Raw genomic sequence first — 18030 nt, forward strand, 5'->3', positions numbered from 1 at the left:
ATCAAATTAGAGAGCCCGCCCAGTCGAGACGACCTGCATCACACCTGAAGCCAAGATGGCCAGTGAGCCCAAACAGGAGAGATGAAGGACTGGCAATAGTTTCTCAGTTTACATGACTGTGCATCTGCGTTTGCGTGTGTGGAGAGAGGCGGACAAGTGTGTAAATTCCACCTTTGCAGTCTTTAGTCACAGAGGGTTTTGAAGATAGACCACACTAGAGGGATGGGGGAGGACTGCCGAGGTGCTGATGCCAGGTCTTTTAAAGGCTCAGCCCAGCCTGTTCTGTTCAGGCACCTGGGAGAACACCTGCTACGGGCATTAGCGAGCAGGGAAGCGTAGAAGAATGAATGCGTAGGCAATCAGTGGAGAAAAAGAGTGAGAAGGAGGGAGAGAAGAAAGATGAGGAGAGCCAGGGATAAAGAGGTGGGCAGGAGCCAGAGAATGAAAGACCGCAAAGATAACAGGAAGAAAACGAATGAGGAAACAGAAGCAGAGACCAAGAGAACAACTCTGAAAAATCACACATACAGAGCCGAGATGAAGACAAATGAGGAAGAGACGAGGAGTGAACATGAGAGAGGGTGTGAGGGAGGTGACAAGCTTTCATTGTGCTCCAGCTCTCTGGATGTTTCTCTAGTGAGATTCTGTGCCTCTAAGGAGTCGTATGAAATAGTTTTGCCAGTGTAGAATAACCACACAGGTAATACCCACGGAGAGCTTTCAAAGTGTTCAGAGATGATTTCTCTTCCACACCACACCCTCTGTTGTTGTTCAATGGATGAATAAGCAATTTGAATAATTCCCCATTGCCCTATAAGACAGATAATCTGACAACTGCACTGAACCAGCTAATCCCACGAGTTTTATCTAAAATGAGAATACGACTCGAGTGGTGTCAGTGTTATGTTGGCACAGCCATTAGTTATTTTGTTTTTAACAATTTATTGTGTGCATAGAATTGGGTTTTTCCCTATGTTTATGTTGTCATCCATGCATTAACTGTGTGGCACTGACAGCTGCATTCATGTTTCAGTATCAGTCATCATTTGCCTACCAGCTGCATTTTTACAGTATATCCAATCATAATTATACAGGTGAGCGCAGGTGAGCTTTTCAAAGTGATTATTCTCACTAATGGCTCCATTATAGCTACATTTATATCATCCCTCGTGTGTGCTTTGGTGCTTTTAGTGGCAAATTGCTTAAAGAAGATATAGTGTTCAAATATATGAGTACATGATGAGGAATTCTCATCATGTACTCCACCTGTTACAGGTGGAATTCTGTCAATTCCACCTGTAACAGGATCAATTTGCTGTAACTGGTGAGGATCAGTAATGACAATAATGCTGAGATTTAGGAATGTGGCAACCTTTGTAAAATAAGGGGGGAAAGAGCTTTCAGGTAATTGTGTTGCAAATACAGACCGCATATTAAAGATGGACTTAGCCAGCAGTAAGTTGTCCATTGTATTGTGAAGTCTAGTTATGATACTTTCAAGGTTTTGATGCTTTAAATGTGTCTTCATGATTTGTCATCTTCATTCTTCGAAACTTGATTTTTGGAGCGTTTTAGGTGCTAATTCAAATTATGCTAACGATGCTAGCATTAGCTAGCAAGCTAATGCTTGCTAATATTCATCCTGGCAGGACGGTGCAGCCATATAATCTATGGGTGCACAGCATAGACACACAGTAACTGCTAATTAGTGCTACTACATACATACCATATATATGTAGTAAGTTAGCTCATCAAAACTCAAGCACAGATTTCTTGGATGGGCTATCAGTACAACTACACAGCTTCTGCTGTAAAGTTGGAATTTTTAACATGGGAATTAAAATGCTTGGTGAATTGAATCACTTTTGGAGGTGCTTTCAAGTGAGTATTTTGGCACAACTTCCTAGTTGTCCCATAGTGGTAGTACTATTCATCATTACCAACAAACTACTCAAATATTTAAGTCAGTCAAACCATTAATGCTCATAAACAAACAAAAAACAGTGGGCATGCATGAATAAATTATGTCTTTGTCAGTGAAGTTATAATACATATGCAAACACAAAGTACCCTGCTCTTACCTGCATACAACTGTATGCTTCACACAAGCGCACACTATCACCCACCCAGGTGCCTCACAGTGGGACTGCTCAGGCATCCTACTCTGGTAGCACTCAGACTCTGAACATCAGATGCTGCTGCATATTCTTGGAGTGCGGTGTCTCTATTTTCCCCTGCTTCGCTCTTCCTTTTCAACCTTTCTCTTCGTCTTTTTTTTCTGGAATGTAGCACTCGCATTAGTGCTGGTGGTGGGTGTGATTGCAAACCTCCCACATGTTCTGTCCAAGCAACCCCCACTAACAGAGCTTTCTGATACGCTGGTCGACCTGATCTCCGACGCAATCAAGGTGGTAGGAGGTGTGTGTGTGTGTGTGCTTGCATAGTGGGGGATAAAAAAGAGGAGTGGGAGAGTGGTGAAAGCAGCAGAGTTATAGAAAAGGCTCAAGTGTTTGATGGGTGGGAGAGGGAATGGAGAGCTGAAGCAACAACTCTGTTTCTGTCAACCGGTTCTCTCTCTCTTGCATATATTTCCTGTTGGGATGCAGTTCTGCCACGTGTGGTAAGAAAAAACAGCAACTTTTGATGGGCAAACTTTTGATGCCCAAAATGAGAATAAATCCTCACCAGTCCCCATCTTTCTTTATCCTTCTTCCCTTTCTTTTACCTTCTTTTGTAGTTTCAGAGTAATAGAAAATAACACAAGCAGACCCCTGTTTAGATAGATCTTTCTTTCTTCCACATGCTGCAAGGTACTAACAGGAGATAGAATATTGATTTGTCTCCCGCTAACATATTTGTACAAGACCACAAAGCCAAAGAATAATACCAAATATTTGGATGGATCGCCCCTTTCTTCTGATTTTTTTTTTTCACATACTACTGCTTGAAGCTCGCTCCTCACAAATATACATACTCACATAATTACCTCTACCTATTTTTGCACTTGACTTATCTCTTTTCTCCTGCTTTCATTTTTTTAACCTTTTTTTTACATGCACTTAGAGATATGCCTTATCTAGCAAGGTCAAAGCTTCAAAGGCTCCGGCATTAGCCTTTTGTGATAAGATGGTGAAGAATGTAACTAGTAACAGTCAGTAAGTAGGTACGAGGTCACAAGGCTTCCAATTCCAATCTTATGTGTGTGTCTAACTGGTCATCTTTTTTCTTTAATTTAAATGATAAATCATAAAGTCATATATTTTAGGCAGATTTTAAAAAAAGATTTAAAGTGTTTAAAGTGCCTTCAAGGACTTTTTTTGATATGATAAACTAGTAAATATACTGCTAAACTGCTAATTTATTACAGTTATATATTAATTATTAATGCATGCCCACACCACTTTGTTATTTGATATGTTTGTGCTGTTTATAAGTATATTTGTATTTACTTCTATGTATAATTGAAATACCATGTCAACCATCAACTGTCTAAAATATTTGTGTACCACTCCACTCATCGGTCAAACATTGGCGACCCCCATAAAGTATGTAATGAAAAATCGTTATGCAAGATTTTGTCAAATATACACCCAACATATTTACCCTATTTGCCTTATAGTTTGCCTATACATGTCAAAACCATGCACTTGAGAAACACATAAAATTACATGCTGGATAAAGGAGGATTTTGCAGGCTGGACTCATTTACATGGCTTTGAATCCCATGGCCTTAAGTACATTCATACAGTCATTTATTTGACATGAAACTTATGGTAAAGTCTACAAATACAGTAAACCTGACTTCATAACTTAGTGTGTGAAGTGATTGAATGTAATCAGTGTTGGGAAGGTTACTTTAAAAATGTATTCCACTACAGATTACAGAATACATGCCCCAAAATGTATTCTGTAACATATTCCGTTACGTTACTCAATGAGAGTAACGTATTCTGAATACTCTGGATTACTAGTGGTAAGTGGTTACTAGGCAACACGAATATGTCGTGACAACTGATATAGATAAAAACCTTCAGGTCCTAAAATGTACCTGTGTGCCAGTTTTGATTCCTCAGCTCCTGACTGTGAAGTTCAGAGACAGGGTTACTGTGTCTGCCCTTAAAATTTCTTACCTTACTGTTATGTGCTCTGACAGAGCACATTTCCTTCTTATGTAGAAAAACAGGGCGAAAAAGACATGTAAAGTTGTCTGCTTTTCAGGAACGCTGTGATTGGACTCTGAGATAATGCTCTTCATGGAGCAGCGGTAGCTCTGCTCTGGCAGAGGATTGTGTCTGCTGTTGATTTTTGTGTTTAAATGAGAAACTCTGCAAACGTGTTAAAAGTGCGAGAAAACTGTGAAAGAAGAAGTTGAAACACGTTTTCTATTTGACTTATTCCAGCAGTATAATAAACCTTTTACCACTTATTTCTAGAGCCTGGTATTTATTTGTTACATTTACTGTTGTTTTTTTCTTCTTTGCAATGTGACCTGTCTGTATGATGAGTAACAGCACTAGCAGAGATAGTGTTTATATGATATGGAAACAAAATGGATAAGGGAGGGAAACTGGAAGGAGGTGGACTGCGGTTAGAAATATGAAGGATTGAAAAGACTTTTCTGTTTGTTTGTTTGTTTGTTTGTTTCACTTTTGGGTTATTTTAGGAACTGAGTGCATTTCTAACCCTGCTCAGGTGACTAAAACCAGCATTTTTAGTTTTCTGAAAAATGAAAATAATAGACAGAAGTACAAAAAAAATGGTCTGAAGATTACTCTGACTATTACCAATATTTTTTATTTATACACACTTAACCCCTGTAAGCTTTAAAGAAGGATCTGAAAAATCTGCTGACAGGGAAGAGCTTCCTCCAACAGCATGGATTCACAGCAGCTGGCTAGATGGCTTCCAGCCATGTCAAAGCTTCACTCTGATACATGAACATTTCCACAAAAGCTTCTCAAACCCAGTCTGCAGCATAATCCTCTTTTCATGGGCTTTTTGAGTAAAACCTGTATTTTCACACAGTGGTGAATGTGCTTTTGTTTCTTGCAAGTGAGATTAACAGTTTACTCTTATTCGATTTTATTTCCCTTCACCTTACCTGTCAATCAATCGATTTATTTGGCCATACTGAATGATGCATTTTATGACTATCAGTCTAATATAAGCTTTCCAAAACATGACATTTATATCCTTTTTTCTGAATGAGCTCATTCAGAATAAATATCTTCACATTAAGACAGTGTGAGCTGTTTAAGTTAATAGTTAAAAGTACTTGCACAAAAAGGCGTTTCATAACAGCAACAGGAGTAAGTCAACCCCCCCATTCTTTAATTCTTCCAATTGCAATGTCTGCTAGTGCAGCGAAGTGAAAGAAGGTGATTTGAGGGGGAGGAGAGAGGTCTTTGTCAGTCCATCAGATAATCCCTGCATAGATAAGACAGCAGCAACATGGAGGTGGAATGTGTAAACACCATATTACTGTCTGGATCTCCGCGTATCTGTCTCCACCTGCCTTAACCTTCCACTCCACAATCTCTACGTGGTTACTTTCTCTATAGCTCCCTCTGCCTTTGCACACTTGTTTTTTTTTTTTCGTTTTTTTTTTCTTTTTCTCAACCCCACATACAGTGGAAAAAATAAATAAATCTCAGGGCGTCTCTGTGACATTTCTCCTCAGAAGAACATTGTATTTGCTCCTGATGCGGAACTGTCGCTGCATTTTCTATCAGGTTAATGCTTTCATTGAATCTTTCTCGTGTGCCCATTCATTGTGTTGCTCTGCTGGTTTTCTTTTGTATAGAACAATCTGGGTGTACATCAATATGCAGCCCCTTTACTCCAAAGATTATGCGTGCTGACGTCACTTAAAAATACTATAATGAGCGTAAATGTCATGCCGAAGTGGAGTCTCACGCCATTGTGAAACCAAGACATTATAGGAGAAGGCTGGAAATGTAGTGGAGTGAGACACAGGAAAACAGCTTAGGTTGACTCCTGAGCTTTGTGCGTGTTCCTGTAGGTGTGCCGCCGTTGAACTGCAGTGTTCCATGTGGCAGAGCACAGTCAAATTTCCCTCTGATTGGTTTGGCCTTTCTGTAAATGCATGGGGCGGCTGGGGAAGGAGGGAGGAAGGGGTTATGGAAAAGGACAATGGTGTCATTTTTGTGATATCACGCTTCCCTAAAAGTATACTTCTTAGTTATTTCCCTCTAGAGTTCCACTGACTATCAGCCCTAATATGAATCTGGGGTCGTTGTGGCTTTTCACCACATTGCCTGAGACTTACTTTCCTTTAAGGTTACCTCTATTTGCTGTGTCCTTATCTTCCAAGTCGGAGACTTTTAGTTTTTTTTCTCGGGTTTGCTTGCTGGGAAATGTCAGAAGTTCTAAAGCGGGAGTGCCCTCACCCCCATGTGTTCAGGGCCTGGGATTGCTTGTCCCTTGATATGTTGTTTGTGTTTGCGGTTGTTTGAGCTGAGCCATGTGCTCGGGCTCCCACAGCCAGCTGATGATGAGCAAACCCCCAGGTGGCCGTCCCGCTGCGTGACATGATGGTTTCTTCAGGCTGACAGTGGCATTCAACCAAAGTAGTGTAACACTGTAATCTGTATTCAAACTAAGATGCGTTTGCTCTCACTCAGTCTTCTCTGTGTAGTTTGACTTTATAATATATGTTCTACTCAGTTTTCTTCTTATTTATTCTCGTTTTGGCCAATGTTTGTACTTCTTTGATGTTAATGCATAGATTTTTGTAGCTCGCTAATGCTGCAATCGAATGACGATGCAAATCTGCCACATTACCTTTTTGTTGAATCGTGACGATGTGACCTTAGCATGTTATTTTTTCTTTAGTTTATCAATTCATGAACTGAATCAAGTTGAATCAGCAACTATATTGATCATCTATATGTTTTTTTAAGCTTTTCCTTGTTTCTCACTGAATATATTTTCAGTGTTTTAGTCTATTTTACACAAATTTCTGATGTCTTATTGACATGTTGGATATGAATGTGTATGTGCAACAAATTTTACATCATGTGTTGATAATTATGGAAAGCACATTGCTGTTGAGATATATATATATATATATATATATATATATATATATATATATATATATATATATATATATATATATATATATATATATATATATATTTCTCCAGCTTATATATATATATTTCTCCAGCTTCTCGTGTTCCTTCAGGAAGAAGGAACACGAGAAGCTGGAGAAATACCAAGGGCTCAGAGAAGAGCTCGAGAGGATGTGGAGGGTGAAGGTAACGGTGGTCCCCGTGGTAATCGGAGCACTAGGTGCGGTGACTCCCAAGCTAGGCGAGTGGCTCCAGCAGATCCCAGGAACAACATCGGAGATCTCTGTCCAGAAGAGCGCAGTCCTGGGAACAGCTAAGATACTGCGCAGGACCCTCAAGCTCCCAGGCCTCTGGTAGAGGACCCGAGCTTGAAGGATAAACCGCCCGCAGGGGCGTGCTGGGTGTTTTTATATATCATGAGGAAAATGTGCTTTATTTTATTGATATTGTGATAGTTGACAGTATTGATAGTAATTGTAGCATACATGTAGCTTTTTTTTTTTTCTGCATGGAAAATCGAGTGGTTGGATGATTAAACCTACCAGTTTGTCCAAAGGCCGTTTACTGCAGGGGAGAGCAGCTGGTTTGACTGTTCGCTGTTGTTTGGCCCCAGCGTGTGCAGTTTCCCTGCAGCTAATCAAGGTCAAGAGAGCAAAGTTGATTCAACAGGTCAATGTCGCTGCTTGCTCTTTTGTTCAGGACATGTCTGATGAAAAATCCCTCCTCCACAGAGATGGCTGGGAGCGTCCCATCTGTCTGGATTTGTTGTTGTAGGTGTTTTTGTTGAATGCCTAAATTCCTTTGGGACAAGAGAAACTGACCTTTGGCTAGACTGAAGACACACTGACCTTCCCTTGTACACATCAATGATTATTCATCTGCGTTATAAATTTCTCTCCCATAGTTTGTCTTTTATCCTGTGGTGTCTCTATGCCTGAGCCTGGCTCTGCTGGAGGTTTCTTCCTGGATAAAAAGAGTTCCTCCCACCAATCACTGCTGTGCACTGTCCTTAATATTGTATCATCGTTAAAAACACCTGTTGTTTTACAGTTATATTGTATAAATAAATCTTAATTGAATATCGTCCGAGTGCTTTCAGTGCAAAAACAGTTGGATTCACAGAGAAAACAGGGACATTCAAAATGAATGGAAGGCCACTGGATGGCCGTTAAGCTACCGAGCCGAGATATTCGTGCCCCTGTTTCGCTCACAGTATCAAGCTCCGCTCTTGCCCTGCATTTGATGAGTCATAGCTGATTTCATTCACACTCTTCATTAATTTCTGGGCTTCAGTTTGGACGGAGATTTAATTATTGATGCGGCCTTTGTCGGAGTGCAGGCATAATCTGTGAGCTACAGAGCTGAGAGCAAACGGGGGCTACTTGTCACCCTGTAATGTGCTGCAGCTTTGCCAGCCGGCTAGGAAACATTAACAAAATTTGTATTGCAGTGGTATCAAATGAATCGTTTTTTTTCACTGGTTTTTGCAAAGTTGTTTACTTATTTTCATAGTTAAGAAGTTAGGAAAACAGATGGATGGATTAAATGTCGCTTCTTTTCTTTAACAATCAACTTTTGACCACTTCAAAGATAAAAATAATACAATGCACATGCTAAACAGCACACTGTGTTAGTGCATGCAGTTCCTGCGTGAATCACCATACTTGTGCGGGTAAGCACAGTACACTAAGTGTTTGAGGAAGACGAGGGATAATCCAGCGTGCTAGTGGGCTGGTCATGGAGAGACTGTCTGCCTTCACCTGCGTGTGGAATTGCAGTGAGTAGGAGGCAGCAGCGTGGCGAGTGGGCAACCACATACAGGCTGTTACAAATGCTGAACCAAGCAATGTATTCATCACGGCATTAACATCAAAGGAGAAGAGAAAAAAAGCTTCCTCTTCCCAGTATCATTACTTGAATAATTTCTGTCATAAAATATCCACGAGCATGACTACAAAACATCTAGTTTACATTTAAATAACGTTAAAGAGACAGTTCACCAGAAAATGAAATATATGTGGCTTTCCTCTGGTCTGTGGTTTTCCATGTAGATCTGTTAGTGTGGGTTTGGATGTGTTTGCTGGGGAATATCTACCATCTCTTGAATGTAATGAAACTAGATGGTATTTGACTTGTGTTGCTCATAGTGCCTAAAAACATCTAAAAAACTGAAATGTCTCATTTCAGAAAACAGGTTTTTATTACTAAAAAATCCACAAACCTTGTTTTCTGTCTGTCAGACTGCACCTGCCAACAGCATCACTCTACAGGAAAAAACATCCATATACAGGATCATGCTAGTGACATGTTGACAGGATGCAAACATGTTTGGGACCCCCATCTGAGCTGTGATGTTAACCAGCTGCAGTCTTATTTTTTTCGTTGGTGGGTATATTTAGTAAAAAAAAAAAAAACAGTTCTCTTTTTTTTGAAGTGTCTATAAGCTTGTTCAATAACACCAAATCCCTTTGATCAGTGTCTGCATGTAGGTCTTCATCCCTGACACACACACCTGACCCTGTGCAGCACTATTTGAAATAGGCGTCTCTTGAAATCTCCTCATACTGATACCAGAACAATAGTTTCTTGTAAAAGGACAATGAAATGTTTCTGTCTACCCTGTATTTGAGTGAAATCATATGCTCCAGAAATCATAGAGCATCAGTGTTATCTTTTTTTGACATAAGCCCTTATAGAAGAATCCTTGATTTGATATCTTGTTAAAGGGCATGAAAGCAAACAAGAAATCAACTCAAGCAGTGTTGTCAATATTAATGATTTGCACACATTTTTAGTGTGTGTAGCTGTGTATCAAAATATTTTTTTCACTGTTAAAAGCATTAAGAAAACATTACACTGGTAAATCTTTCTAAATGTTGCTTTTCACGCCAAAACAGAGCAAGATATCATGAAGTCCTTGTAGGTTTGCATTTGCAGATGAATTACCATTGGCTCCTGCTGTGTGTTTGCTGGTGTTTGTATAGATGTCTTTGACAACAAGTGTATTTAATTCCTGAAATGTGTGCCGAATATGGCAGCACTGTGCTCTCCATGTCCGAGCAGTATGTAGATGAAGGTGTAGGTTAATGGCTTCCTGCTGCACCGCTTCACTCTGTCAGAATGGGGAGTTTGACAAGGGGAGGTATGAGCAGATGAGCTCTCGGTTAACAAGTGTGCGTGTCTGTGTGTCCGTGTGTGGGGGATTGTGAATGGACATCGTTGTTGTGCGTGTGGGGAGGAAACACAAAGGAGAGGATGTGGGTGTGTCCGTGTATCAGTGTTGCGATACATCGAGCCGCGAGACAAAGGATTGCTGAAAATAGTGTTTCATTCATCAGTGGTTTTGTAGCTGGGGAAATCCTATATGTCTGTGTTTGTATACATGAATGCAAGCCTGTGGGTGTTTTATGTAAATATGCATGTATTTACTTGTGTATTCCTTTGTTTGCATTTTGCTGTTGAAGGATGATTTCCCCCATTCAGGGTGCAAATGGAATGAAAGTGGCTCAATAGCAAATCTGAACTATTTTTCATATGAAGGCACTTTTAATATTTAATGGTTCAACATAACAGCAGCGTGAAACAAAATATTGCTACACAAATTGGCACAAGGACTGACAAAACCGGGATGAAGACACTGTGCACCTTCTAATATATGCAGTTAAATAGAGACTTCTGACATATTGTGAGGGATGTGGCATTTTCACAGTGACTGTGGTAACTCCCACTCTTATTTAAAATCCACTAGACTGTAACCACATTCAGGTAAATACCCAATGACAGTTAGACACCTGGTCAAGGTCAGCTAAAAGTGCTTTTCTCATATCTTCAACTATTTGACTGTGATGAAGACACATTAGTGTCCAATCATTTGTCTCTTTTTTAAGGCTCTGAATTAATCTTCACACTCGTTGCCCTTTGACCTATATGTATTTTTTTCTTTCTTGTACTCTACCTCTGATGTAAATGACCCATTACTGAGCAATGTGTGAATCTGTAAAAAAGCATCGGCGTGTGAGCAGTTACACAGTCCAAAACTTGGGAATAAAGTCCCAGCGACCTTTGGGATCAAATTGTAATTAATTTTTGACCCAACTTTGACGTTGATCTTTGACCACCACTTTCTGAGTTCATCCCAGAGTCCATTTCCTCTGGTGTTCATTTACAAGAGTAATCTTGACCTTTGGCCAACGAAAATTAATCAGGTCATTCCTCAAGTTACTAAGACGTTTCATTTTCAGGAATGACACAGATGGACGTGCATCCGTTTTTGTGTCACCTGTCATCCAGCAGGCAGCTTCACACGCAGGTCATATTTTTATGCTTACAGCAGTCTCGCACTTCCTGTAAGTACATTCAGAGAATAATAATATCCAGAGTACAATGGAAACCAAAAGTGTATAAAAACCACACACCCCGCGTTTACTGTACAAGAAACCATATGCTGACTAGAATCTTTTACTTTGTGTCAAAATTCTGAGAAGTTAAATTTGCCCACTTTATAGCTTTCAGCTAACAATTTCACAATTTAGTGTCGCAGTTTGTATGATTTCCAAAACCAGCAGAGAGAGAGACGGAAAAAACAAGCATTTAAGCTTTTAAAGCTGTGATTTTTAAAAGCTGGTGGCAAGACAAAATACACAATGCCACTTCTGAACACCTAATGTACTCGTTATGAGTTTGAGTTTCCGCTTCCTTTCAACATCCAGTGCAATATTTATCTCCCAAAGCATCAGGACGTGTCACCTTTGGACATCAGAGAGGGAAAGTGTGGAAGAGGTGGCTTTTTGAGTGAGGCAGTCATTGTCTGCTTGTGATGTCAGTGTATTTATTTAAGATCTCATCTTTAGCCAGTACTGATGCAGAAACTGGAACAGTTAGAGTAATGTTGCAAATACATTACTAGTGCTGAACATAACATGTCACGTAACATCAAAAGCCTGACTGACAAGTGTTAAAGGCAAGCGCATGATGCGTCACTGGTTTCCCACCTGCGAACACGGCTCACAGGTGTTCGCTCCCGTGTTACTATTTTAGCTGCTGACTGTTTTTCTTCTGCACCACCTGGGCACCAATTTGTGCCAAATCTGGCCATACTGTCAAGCATTAAGTCTGGGAGTGTATGGGCTGGGTGTGATTTATTGGTGCCTGAAATGGCAGGAAGAGGTGGAAACAAGGGGACGTGATCAACAGTCGATCAGTGTACGATAATGCCATTTTTTTTCTCTCTCCTCAAGCTCAACAATGGAGGAGTATTTAGAGGAAGAGCCTGTGGTGAATACAGAATACATTTTTGTGACTGTAAAGTAACCTGCTTACACGGATAATACTCATCAACACACAACATTTTATTCTGAATGAGCCGTTCTGCATTTCAAACCATTATGTACATATTGAATAATGGTTTAGCTGTAGCTGGTTAAAGGTATTTATTTATTAGGCTCTATATTAAATACTCCAGGGATGCTCTTTTTTCATATTTTAATGCTTTTCTAGACTGAACTAACAACAGTGAGGAACAATCCTTTTGCATTGTTATACAAATCTGTCTCGACTGTAACAAGTGTCAGACAGCTCCTATTCAAACAACCATTACTCCCCTGACACACTTATTTACAATATTCATGAGTTATAATTAGTTGTCACACATGATGTTAGCAGTGTGTCAGTGAGAGGCAGCCTTATCAACATAGCACCACATTTCAGGAAAGACCATATTTGCAGCCGCCACCGCTTGCAGATTCTCTTTACTTCATTAGCGTTTCCCACTCACCATCTCCCCCCCCCCACCCCCCTTTTCTCTCAATTTCTCGTAAAAATAGAATTCATTTTCGAGCCCAGCTGCCACCTTTATGCAGTAAAAGTGATGAATCCTCTATCTTGCTGCTAATTGTATTTTCTGCAATTTTATTTGCCCATAAAAAATTCATGTTTTTCCTCTGTCTTTGCTCCTTTAAGAACGGCGCCGCTGGCAAGATATTCCTATTGTGTCTACGGCGAGACAAAATTGGGAGAAATGGAGTGTCATGCTCAGGTTTGGAGGTGGAATTGATGGTGGGGATTTGTACATGGTTGCTGGCCCCACTAATAGATGGAAATGAACTCTAACATGCAACTGAGACTACAGGCGCAAATAATAAAGCCTCTGTGGCCCTGGGGTGTGTGAGCATGAAAAATGGCAGGAAGTTAGTAGACACATGGGTCTTTAACTTTGCGATATTTTCTGCAACAAGGACAGTGATTGCAATTTTGTGTTTGTTTATTTTTTAATGTGTTTATATATGAATGTCTTAGTAATGGAAAGCTATTTCCTCTCCTGCTTCTTGGATTTTGAAGGAAATGTAAAATGAAGGAAAACTCATTATAAAAACCACTAAACGTGGATGTCACACTTCAGAGATGCAAAACATACATCTGGCATTTAAAGATAGTGTGAGAAAAGAAGTGTGATTGAGTTGTGTCAGATGCCTCCACTCGCACACCCAGCAGACATTTGCACAGCACCTAAATTGGCAGGAGGTCTGAGTCAGAATGTGATATAACCACATATGGAATTTTTTAGGTGAGGAGTTTGGGGTTGGGATGCTGGGTGACTTTTATATGGAAAGTAGTTTGTATCCCCGTTTTTCTGGCTATCAGCCTTGGGTACCTGTAGTGTGACTATGGAACAGGGGCATACAAAAAAGGGAGCTAGAGTAGCATAATTTTTTTTTAGACATGCTAATGAAATTTTGCTTTAGGCTATTAGCTGGTGATTGTTGCTTGAGTATCACTAACAGCATGAAATATAATATTTTATTGGCGCTGCTTCACTGTCACAAAGTCATCAGTTCAAATTACAGTCAGGACATCTTATCATAAAGACATTTGAGCGAACTTTATTTGAAAAAATTAATAACTTACTAATGTTTAGCCTATTTAACCTGTGTAGCATAGTTAGCTTAGTATTAAGCATATAGGCTAACTGCTAAAGTTAAACACTGTAAACTGGTTTACAGTGTTTATTTTTTATTTATTTATTTTGGTTTGGCTTGAAAAAAACAAGTTATAATGATGTACTCAGGCAGGATAGTTGTTTTCTCATATGTAAGTTGTTTATGCTAAATTAAGCTAAGGTAACTGGCCACTCAAAGTAGCATTGTACATTGAATATGTATTGTGTATACACCTACAGACGCACCACAGTCATTTCTAACCAGTGTTGTCAACACCTCAGTAAGGAAAATCGCTATTGGTCATCCTAAAAATGCTAGAACTGGCTAAATCATCGCCTAATTTGCATAATTGGTCATGCTTATGTAATTGTAACCTACATGTAGGAGAGAGAAATAAAGTGAGTAAAAAACACCCTAAATGCATTTAGAATATATTTAGAACTACAAATTAAATTCTTTTAGCAATTTTTTTTAATATCATAATAAAAAAATAAAAATAACAAAATAAAAAAAAAGTAATTAAATACCCTCCTCCTTTATCCGGGCTTGGTACCGGCAAAAGTGACCCAAAACAGGCACTCTAGCAGAGTTACACACACATAGACACACAAAAAAGTGTGTGTGATTTTAAGTAGTTTTAAACCTTGTGATCCACAAAAAGTAAGAGTAAAAGAAGAACTGACGTCATTACAGTCAGGGCGGGAGCAGCGGCTTCGCTCATTCATTTGCAGTGTGGACACGTAGGGGTGAACATCTCCTGCTCTGACAGCAGCTGGGGGCGACTGCTGTGTGAGGATGATCTGCCGCCTGTGAGCACTTTGGCACGGGCGAGGTACCCACGGTAGCACCGCTGCTTGTTGAGAGTAAGAGCCATGCGTCCTTTCATGTCAAAAAGTGGTCATAAGTCGTCCTAATAACACCAGTAAAAGTTGCCATATTTGACTATTTGCTTTTTAGAAATAAAGTTGCTAAGGGGGTCTGAAAACTCGCTAAATATTGCGACAAAGTCGCTAAGTTGGCAACACTGTTTCTAACTGCAAGAACATTTTTAACAAAGCAGCGTTTGTGCTTAATTGAAACTCTAGGTTCCAAAGTCAATTATTTTTTTAAAGTAGTCATAATTTTCCTGTTTGCAGAAGGGACCTCTCCTGCTTGCACATTGCGTAGCTTTTATTCATTTGGTAAATGGCAGTCAGGCCATTCAGGACTTGGTATGGAGTGTAGGAATTTGAGGGAGAGGATGTTGAGGTAGAGCTGGTATTCTCACAGCCTCTGTGTGAGCGTTGCTTTGTTCCAAAGTGGTGTGAAGAAGAGGAGATGGACAGAGAAAGGGGTGGGGAGGGGGGGACGGTAAGGAGGGTGGCACTTTCTGGTGAAGGTCACAGGGTTAAGTCGATGGGGATCCTTGGAGACGGGGCCCTGCAGAAAAGATGGTAATGCTCCAAGCCATGATTCATCGCAAAGGCATCCATCTGCCTGTGCTTGTGTGTGTGTGTGTGTGTGTGTGTGTGTGTTTGCAAATGACGTCATCCCATCAGTCCCCAGGCTGTCATGGGCTGACAGGCACGGGGCTGTGAAGGAGCAGTGTTTTCATTTCAACGGGCAGAATGATGGAGTGCGGAGGGGGCGGAGCTGCTCTCTGAATGGCAGGTGCCGCACTGTTCGCTGTACTCAGGGGAAGTGGATTTCAGGTTGTTGACTGCGTGCATACTTGTTTGGCAGCAGCACTAGTGACATGACTCGAAAGTTGAGCTCCCGCGGAGCACATTAGCTACTTTCAATATTTTCACTTTTTCGTCTGCTTCGTGTTCGGTATCTGGAGCTCAAGTTTCATTTTAATCACAGTTTACTTTATATAGCCGTCCCCTGCTGCCGGCCTCAGACTGCACGGCAGTCTGAGGCAGGTTAATTGAAGGGAGCTGCTGTGGGAGACAGGGAGATGAGCTGTAACTATCAATACGGGCCAGAGCACACTTACTGGTATTTTACTGTCTGCAGGAGCTTAATATAACTTCATGATGCTAGGATGCTAAGATTTTCATTGGGAGTGACCAGGATGGATGAATTTATGACTATATCAGAGGGACAGCTCAGGCTGAGAAGTTTGGAGACAAAGTTAGAGTTATAGTTGAGATGGTTTGAACATATGCAGAGGAGGGATAGAGACTATATTGGACAAAGGATGTTGAGGATGGAGCTGCCACAGGAGGAAAATATGAAGACCTCAGAAAAGATTCATGGATGTAGTGAAGGTGGAGATGCAGAGGGTGGGTGTGAAAGAGGAAGATGCCAGGGATAGGGTGATCCACTCTGACGGAAAACTGTTTTTTACACTTCGTTTAGTTTATCAATTCCAAACTGTATTGTTTGCATTTAATCCTCCTTCATCATCTCTGTTTCTAGTTGCAGCAACATCTTTGTGGAGCATCTGTATTCTCCATTATTCATTCTACAACCTATAGTGGCTTTTATACATATATATTTGTTGGGAGATCTTTTGATGATCATATGGAGACCTGGTGTGGCTGTCTAGTTGTTAGTCCTCTTTTTTAATAGTTGATGTTGGTCAGGTTGGGGTTCCACTGCTAGCATAATGTTTATCAAAGCATCAGATTTATTACTTGTAGTAACAGATCTGAGTTTGATGTTCCAAGTATGGCATCAACATGTCAAACATTTTTTCTCTTCAGCTGGCAACAGAGTAGCGAGAGCAGGAACACCACAGTTTCCTCTTAACGTGTGCGTGTTGTCTTTCTGCATCCATCCCTCGAGGCGTGTTTCCCATTTGATTCAGCTCCTCACCCCGACCGTCAAACTGAAACGATCTACCACCATCCTCACAATGGCCCAGGGGTTAAAGCACTATTACCTTAAGCTGTATTAGAAGAACGACAGTAAAAGTCAGCCTCGCACACAAAAGCAGTCCCCATTTCCCGACTCTTTATGCCTCCAGATGTCTACAGTGGAATTAAATTGTGCAAACTTAGCATGACATTTAAAGCACAGTGTGTAACATCAACTCGACACAGTTGTTTATAAAGCTGCTGTGGTGAATGTGTTCGTCGCATTTAAGTCTGGTATGATCTCTAACAATGCTTGGGATCCTGTAGCTAACTTTGTCTGCGGTTGCAGCGCTGCGCAGGTAGCGTAGAGCATATTAGCTGTGTGCTGCCGAGGCTAATGAGCAACATTCACGTCCGGCACAGTAAACAAATACTCATTGATGGGTGTGAATCTGTACAACAAGAAACATCTTTACTTTGATGTATGTCGCTAACAAAGACAGTATTGACTAGCAGGGGTTTAAGCTGCATCCAAAAGAATCAAGAATGACATTTTAAATAATTAAGAACTGTTTGCCTGCAGTGTCTTGGCAGCAGAAACTGTTCTGCCACAGTAATAAAAAAACAATCACACAGTTGTGAATTGTCTATGAATATAAGCTGAGAATAAAAGCAAGAAAAGAAATCCCAAGATAACGTGCAGATGTTTGAGCAGCTCGTTAGGCCGCGGATTGCGCTGTTCAGTGTGGCGTTTTCACTCATTAGCAAGAATTTATGCAGAGGCTAATCATCCAAAATCATGAACTTCCATCCCTTAAAGCATAGTTGATAAACTCCATGATCTGTGAGATAAGAGATCTATTTATATACTCTACATTTTGTCCGCAGAATGGTTTTGGCAGTTCTCTTAAGTTCTGATTAAATGTCCTTAGAATGTTTTATTTCCTCTTAAATTATTTCTGAGCTACACGCTTTGCAGTGAGGATCTGGAAAAAAATAAAATAAAGATCATTAAGTCAAAACTTTATTCTCCCAGCAGAGCGTTTTACAGAGTCTTAGGGCTATACAGTTTTAGGTCTCTGCCACTGAGTTTTAATTTAAGCAAAATGAAGATCCAGAAAAGAAAAGAAATGGCGTCACCTGAGGACAAATTTACACATAAAGAAGTTTTAGTTAAGAGGAGCTTCACAATGAATCAAAGTTTTTACCTTTTTA

The 18030-nt window shown here is 40.3% G+C and overlaps 1 protein-coding gene across 10 annotated transcripts in view; it reads left to right on the top strand.

The window, feature by feature from the left end:
* sema5ba (sema domain, seven thrombospondin repeats (type 1 and type 1-like), transmembrane domain (TM) and short cytoplasmic domain, (semaphorin) 5Ba) overlaps positions 1-18030 on the top strand; it is a 194935-nt gene that overhangs the window by 112745 nt on the left and 64160 nt on the right. The window lies entirely within an intron of this gene.

The sequence above is a fragment of the Aulonocara stuartgranti genome (genome assembly GCF_965226115.1).
Source record: "Aulonocara stuartgranti genome assembly, chromosome: 16".
In the NCBI taxonomy this organism is placed as follows: domain Eukaryota; kingdom Metazoa; phylum Chordata; class Actinopteri; order Cichliformes; family Cichlidae; genus Aulonocara; species Aulonocara stuartgranti.